The sequence below is a fragment of the Corvus brachyrhynchos genome, unplaced genomic scaffold (assembly GCF_000691975.1).
Source record: "Corvus brachyrhynchos isolate BGI_N302 unplaced genomic scaffold, ASM69197v1 scaffold43, whole genome shotgun sequence".
Classification (NCBI taxonomy): Eukaryota; Metazoa; Chordata; class Aves; order Passeriformes; family Corvidae; genus Corvus; species Corvus brachyrhynchos.
Window position 1 is genome coordinate 1,588,404 of NW_008237353.1, and position 7,069 is coordinate 1,595,472.

Sequence of the window (7,069 nt, forward strand, 5' to 3'; positions counted from 1 at the left end):
GGTGCGCGTGCCCTGCCTCGTGTCCTGTCTCGCGCTACCCCTCGTGCAGGTGCGCGTGCCCTGCCTCGCGCCCTGTCACGTGCCTGCCTCTCGCGCAACTACCCGTCCCCTGTCGCGTGCCCGGGCCTCGTGCCCCGTCACGTGGTGACTCTCGCGCAAGTGCGCATGCCCTGTCGCGTGGCCGAAGCTCGCGTGTTGTCTCGCGGCCGGATCTCGTGGCCGGTCTTGACCCATGTCTCGTGCCCTGTCACGTGCTAAGTCTCGCTCAGGTGCGCGTGCCTTGTCACGTGCCTGGGCTCGTGCTGGTGCTCGTGCCCTTTTGCGCGCCGAGTCACGCGCGCGATCCTGCCGGTGCCGGTCACGGCCTCCAGGGGGCGCGCAGCTCCCGCCGCCCACCCAGAGCTTCGCCGCGTGCCACAGGTCGCGGCTCTGAGGGGCTCAGGGAGCTCCCGGCACGGCAGCGGACACATCCAGTGCAATCTCCTGCGTGTAATTCTAGATGAAGGTTCATTCAACCCCCCCAGTTTCTGTAGTTTTAAAAGCTGTTTGAGCGGAACGGGCGGGTTCCGGGCCGGCGCGCGGGCCCCCAGGGGCTGATGTGCCGCCGCAGCTGGGCCGCGCGAGAGGCCGGATCGCTGGATGGGGGCAATAAGGAGCCGGGCGGTAATTGCCTGTTTGACGTTTCCGAGATGCGAAGCGCGGCTGAACGGCAAGCCTGGAGTGCCCTTCAGGAGGTCATCCTGTACGTCACCAGCTTTTAGGCAGGATCTGCACTTAACCTCTCTTAACAGATGAGTTTCTAACTTAAGCTCCTCCAACGAGGAGGATACCACGATCCCCTGGCTTCTACTGTGTAATATACCTACAGCTGGAAAGGCTCTCCTCCTAATATTTAACTCAATCCTCTCTACTGAAAATTGCATTCACGGTAGTATGTGTGCAAAGGGTCACATGCAATCTGTTAGTATCTGAAAGCCCAACTTTTTACACTTTGGAAATTTATTATCATATTTCATCTCTTTTTTCTTCGACTAAACAAACAAGTGTTTTAACCTTTCCTACTCATTAATGTTTTCCTAAACCTTTCAGTCTTTCTGGCTTTCCCTGTATTCTCTCCTATTTAGCCACGTGTTCTGTAATTTACCACACGAAAGTGAATGCAAGTACTATGTAGTTGCCAACGTAACATGTAGTGATCACATCTACTCTGAGTGCCTGCAGTGTGCATTTATGAAATCTCTGGGAGCATTTCTACATTTATTGTAGCATAGGGGGTTTTTTCTAGGCTGGAATCCTTACAGCAGTGTTTTGTATTGTAGGAAAAAATAGCTGGGCTTTTATCCCTAGGTAAAGCCTTTTCCTCAATCACCTGATTTCGAATAACTAGCTAATAAAATTAAAGTGAATTTGTATCCTCCATGTGCCATGAAGCATTGCTTAGGGCTTGGACGAGGCTGTTTCTGTTTAATTAGTCTCTAGCAGCATGTTAAAAAGGGAATTCTGAAATTTTTTTTTTTGGTCCTGCATTAATAAAAGTTTCAGCAAGATTTCTCAAAGCGAAGGTTATAGCATCACATAACTTTGATGTGCTTGTTTCTTTGGAATTCACTTTGCTTGTAAGCAATGTGAGCCTTGGGTCCGATTGGGTTCCTCCTGGTTGTTCCCCCACTGTCCAGATTGAGGATTCAAAATACCTCTTAGAGATCCTTCAGTCGATTCCATTGATCATGTCTCTCACAAAGCAAAAGCATCCATGTGCTGTGAGGGGAATTAAATTCCCTCAGTCAGGGTTGGTGGATGTCAAGTTGGCATGTTTGCCTTGAAGATCTATCTTGTCTTGCACAGTGAGGACGTTAATTGGGTTGTAACTGGACTTTAGGGTGCTCTGACAAGTGACTTCTGCTCTTCTAGGGCAGAACAAGCAGCCTGTGTAAATCTGTAATTGCTGAGAAGGGGAGGCTGACAGCTACAAATGATCTGCCACTTGGTTCCTCCTGCTCTTGGCTGCCCTGCATGCTCGTTCTCTGGCAGAGCCCCTTGATCCCTGGGAGCTCTTAAGGCTGTGCAGTGGGGAAGGACATTGGCACTAGACTGTGCTGAAGCCAGAGGGGATGGGAATACAAAATGCATCTGCCTCTTCAGCCTCCCAGGCTGGGTTAAACATTTCCTGGGGGCAGTTAAAAATGTGCTTTCTGGTCTGTCCCTTGAGTGTATAATGGAATTTCCCCCCAGTTCTGTGGCTGTGAGAGCGCTGCAGCAGGTGCAGCACAAAGCAATGCGCACCATCAGCCACGTGTTGCCTCCATGTGCACAAAAGGGATCACACGTGAACATGCACACAGCCCTTAACTGTGCTTTCTCTCTGGGTCCCCTGCTGCTATTTTGTGCTGCTTTGGCCACCTCTACCATCCCTCTGACACTGGGCCTGGGCTGGTTATGCCCAGGAGTGCACTGGCAGCATCTCTGATCACTCTGTGTCCAGGATGCTCTTTGGACTGCTGGTGGTTGATGTACAGAGTTAAGGTACTTGCCCTAAAGCGGGTTGGATGTGTCTCTGTATTTTTCTGGGAATTTTGTTTAGCATGTCCTTTTACTACATGCCAAGCCTTTCCTTGATGTTTGTAGCATCCCAGATGTTTGGATGATTTTTTTTTCCTGTGGCATATTGCTGTGTAACCCAGCAGGCGCAACACTTGATCTTCCTCTGCAGCTTAGAAAAAGTCTCTTGTCTTTGTAGACCTTCAGAGTAGCGACACATCTGCCTGTTATATTCTCTCACTGCTTATACCTTGTGCTTTGCTTTGGGTTGCAGTATCTCATTTTAGCAAGTATAGATGCTGCAATGGGGAAATGGCTTGTTACTATCCATGGATTTTATTCTGGTACTGCAGCTGGTTGGTTTGGTTATGTTTTTTTTTTACTTAAGGAAAAGGGCTGGAATTTGCCCCTTAAAGGTGCTGCTTCAGAGCAGCAGTGCTGTGCAGGGGAAGAGTGGGGATGAAAGAACAAAGAGAAATGGATGCTTGACAGTTCCCAAAGAGAGTTGTTTCCTGTAATGTCAAGCTCATTTTTTACCTGAATGTGTTCCTCAACCACAACATTTTAGGAAGTAATCCAGAGAGACAGGAAAGATTAAAAAAAACAAAACATATATGGGGGTGCGGGGGGGTGTGTGGGTGTGTGTCCTGAGGCTCCATTTTTCCTGTTAGCTCTCTAAAGCATGAACTCTAAAACTCAGTTTGTTCAAATTAATGGAAATCTGCAAACCACATTGGGTCATAGAATGGTTTGTGTTGGAAGGGGACCTAAAAGATCATCTCATTCCAGCCCCCCTGCCGTGGACAGGGACGCCTCTCACTAGACCAGGTTGCTCCATGCCCCATCCAGCCTGGCCTTGAACACTGCCAGGGATGGGGCATCCACAGCTTCTCTGGGCAACCTGTTCTGGTACCTCACCACCCTCACAGTAAAGAATTATGTGATTAAGTAAAGGTATGAGACCTTGTACAGTTTTTAAGCTAACTAATTATATAAAATATGGTGTTGGAATTAATACATTGTGAATACAGCAACAAAATCTCTTTGAGTAGTTTCAGAGAAAATCCTCAACTTTACCAATCCTGTACAGATTCTTGGTGATCATAATTAACCACTTAGAATGCTTTCCAAATAATTGAATGAACTATGTAGCATGTTTTTTCCTGAAAGTGCAACTTTCCCCTCTGATCTGTGTGGGAACCACATAACAGAATAAAGTACCTTACATGATCTTCTTGTTTGAGATGACAGTGAAACACAGAAAAATTCTCTCCTTGTTTCACCACAGAATGCACTTGAAGCACAGAGCTGCTTAGTGGATGACAGACTGAAAGATGTCTACTGAAGAGAAATTATTTGACTGTATGTGTGTCTATGTACATTGCTAATTTTGAGATTAAGTAGCTGGGTTGTGATGATGAACAGTTGTTGGCTACAGTTGTATGTGGTCAGCTTGTGATTTTTGCACAAAAATATGGACAGCATGAAATGTACCTGTTGTTATTACTTTTTTCAAAGGTAGTGTCTAATTAGCAGACTTAATTATTTTGCGTCTATTGAAAGCAACAATAAGGCTTCCAATATATTGCCTTTGAGGTTTTTTCAGTAGTCATTACAGTGTTTCCTGGCATTCATCAACACTTCTAAATTACTGGGAAGAGTGTAATTAATCATTCACTTCCTTACGCTTCCTACTAGACAAACACAGATTATTGCAGGCAAGTTGAAATAAGTAATTTCAGATTTTCAAAACATGCTGCAGCTAGTGGATTCTTGGGGTAAGCACCACTTTAAACACTCTTATCGACAGATTACAGCACAAAAGGTAGCTCAGTGCCTGACTGTAACAGGGTTTGATGACAAACTGTTTATGAGTTGTCTTTGAGGAAGGATTTCTCTGTCACTAAGTCAATAAAAATTCAGGGAAGAAGTTTATGGAATTCATTTTCAGTCCAGCCCAAGTACATCTCAAAGCAACTTGAGAAAATAGAGTTCAAGTGTTAGAAGCCTCAAATTCTGAGCCAAACCTTGTCAGCTGACAGTTTTTTCATTGGGATTAATTTAGGTTTGCTGTATTAAATCAGAAGTCATATACATAAAAGTTCTGTTTAGGCCAAAAAGGAAAAGTAAACCAAGTAGACAAGTTCAGACCACAAATATCAGAGTTTTTATCTTTATTCTGCAAATATGGAACATTTGGAAAGCATTGCGTAAACGGAACTTATGCCAAGTTTTCTGAAATAGTTACCATCTGATTTGTCTGCATGATATTTACTTGGTAAAAATGCATATTGCTCTGTTTCTGGAAGTGAGAGCTTACCCAGGAACTGCAACCTGTAGGGACAGAAAGTATGTTCTTAAGTGGTTTGTCAGCAAAAGTTTAAATCTGCTCCTGTCCCTACCCACCCAAGCTGCTTCACAAACTCACATCACCGCTGGAATGAAAGCACTCGTGGCACTCGGAGAACAGCGGCCAAATGTGTTTAACGTGCTGCCCCGTGAGGCGGGGAGGGAACAAGCTGGCCAAGAACGAGTACAAGTACGTAGCCCAATTTCTTCTGAAAGAATGAAACAATCCTTTTATGTCCTTGTAGGAAAGTAACAGCTTTCTGTTCTCCCTCTGCAGGCTCTTTTTCTAGAAAACCGTTCTTCAAAAGAGCAGAGTGCAGCGGCATGCTTCAGCCTCCAAGATTCATACTGCTAGATTTAGGAAGTACGACTACTTTTGAATTATTGCTTAGATGAATGATAATAATAAAAGCTCACTAGCTTAAAGGAAAAAAAAAAGGACTTTTGAGCATTGTCATGTAACTAATGATAACAATGATTATTATGTTTATCTTGCCAGTTTTAACCTCATCATCAATTCCCACATTTCACCCTAGATTCCGGTCTCTAAGAAATCCATGCTAAAATGAGCATTTGTTTCAGCGAAGCTTTCAACTGAATGTAAACCACAAAGGGTTTCTTTTAAGTTGGATATGAGTGGTGGTTTTTTTTTTCCTCCTCCCTTCTTCTGAAGGGGAGAAGAGAAGTTCTGGAAGCCTGGTTCCTGGTCTAAAACATTAATAGCATGAAGCCTCTTCAGTGTTTTTGTGTTTAACGCTGTTTTAGAGCCTTTGCTACATAAGGGATTTAGTTGCTGAATACTTACCTAAGACCCGTGTTCCCAGTTAAACATAAGAATTGACCTTACTATGTATGGAGTATATCAACAGCTTTGTTTGTTTATTTTGTTTTTTGTCTGATTAGTCTTGACTTATTAATGCTTATTATACAGTGTGTTTAGGTTTTGGAGGGGTAAAACCTGCCATGGTAATGGAAGTAAAAGCAATCAGATAAAGGAGAGTGTCCTCGCCTGCAGACTGTGGGAAGCATTTGAGCCTGCTTCAGGCTGTGGTGCCTGGACTCCGCTTGTTGAAGGTGCTTGGCCAGAGACCGTCTCACACCTGCGCTGTGAAGGCTACAAAGGCTCGCCGGGGGAGTGACAGGACATGTAGGTGCTTCGTTTAGTCCTGTTACAGCTATAGCCCAAGTACATTATTTTTATTCACCTTCCCCTTTAGAGTTAAATCTTGTTCCTTTATATACCTGGTAGTAAAGGACCTTAAGTGTTTTAAGTACTGCAAGAGTCCTAGAAGTAGATCCGAGTGGATTTCCATATGAGGGAATTACAAGGAGTGGGTCCTGTGGGCTTTTAGAAAGGAAAAGGAAAGAAGGGGGGGATGTAATTACCACACTGGCAATGATTGCAGTCCCTGGAGGAATGACTATTGTGTGAGGACTGCCTATCGGATAAAGTGAGTTTGTACTCTGTTTGTAGTGGCAAATTCTATGCTTGGCTCATTATGATACCTCAGTCTGAGTTAATTATAGTTTGGGATTGGGGGTGAGGAGAAAGACAGGAATGAAAGCCTCTCTCAGAAAACCTAATCCAAAGGAAAGCAGAGTGCAATTCAGTACCTTTTCTTCTGTCTGACACTTCAGCTGCTGAGAGCGCAGCACCCTTATTCACACAGACAGTGCCGTCTGTGGAAGGTCCTGTCGTAAGAACCATGTGAAGCAGCCTATTGTTGGGTGCTGCTCTGAGCTGGGTACACTTCAGGGTTATAAATACTACTGAGATGTTCCAGCATTACTTATTTTCAGATCACTCTCATATTGATGCATTCCCTTGCATGTTTTCTGTTTGTGACCTATTTTTGATGCATTTCACATCTGCTTTAGCAGCTCTTTGACAACCAGAAAACAGGGCTGTTTACTGAGTTCACAGCTGCTGCTAATATCCGTGTAACTAGCCAGAACTGACTGTTTTCTTGCTTAGCTCATCCTGTTGAATGAACCTCTCCGCAGGGTTTGTTACAAGTTTGTTTCAACTGGAATGCTATCAAAAGTTTCCACACATTTATGAAATTCTCATACTTCAGCCTTCCTAGAAACCCAGAAACATATGCACCCTCACTAATTCCAGTAACTTTCTGTTTCCCATGGTTTAACTACATCAGCTTTTCACAGAGAGAGAAAACAGCCT

The 7,069-nt window shown here is 44.5% G+C and overlaps 1 long non-coding RNA gene across 2 annotated transcripts; it reads left to right on the forward strand.

Annotated features, from left to right (window-relative positions):
• The first annotated feature begins 1,404 nt into the window (after positions 1–1,404).
• On the forward strand, positions 1,405–7,062 carry LOC108445820. 2 transcript variants are annotated; one of them, XR_001860802.1, is made up of 4 exons: positions 1,405–2,523; positions 4,950–5,077; positions 5,165–5,251; positions 5,819–7,062. It is a non-coding gene; the product is annotated as an uncharacterized LOC108445820 (long non-coding RNA). The 2 variants fall into 2 exon arrangements; XR_001860801.1 differs by lacking the exon at positions 1,405–2,523 and having other exon boundaries at positions 3,508–5,077.
• The last annotated feature ends 7 nt before the right edge of the window (positions 7,063–7,069 follow it).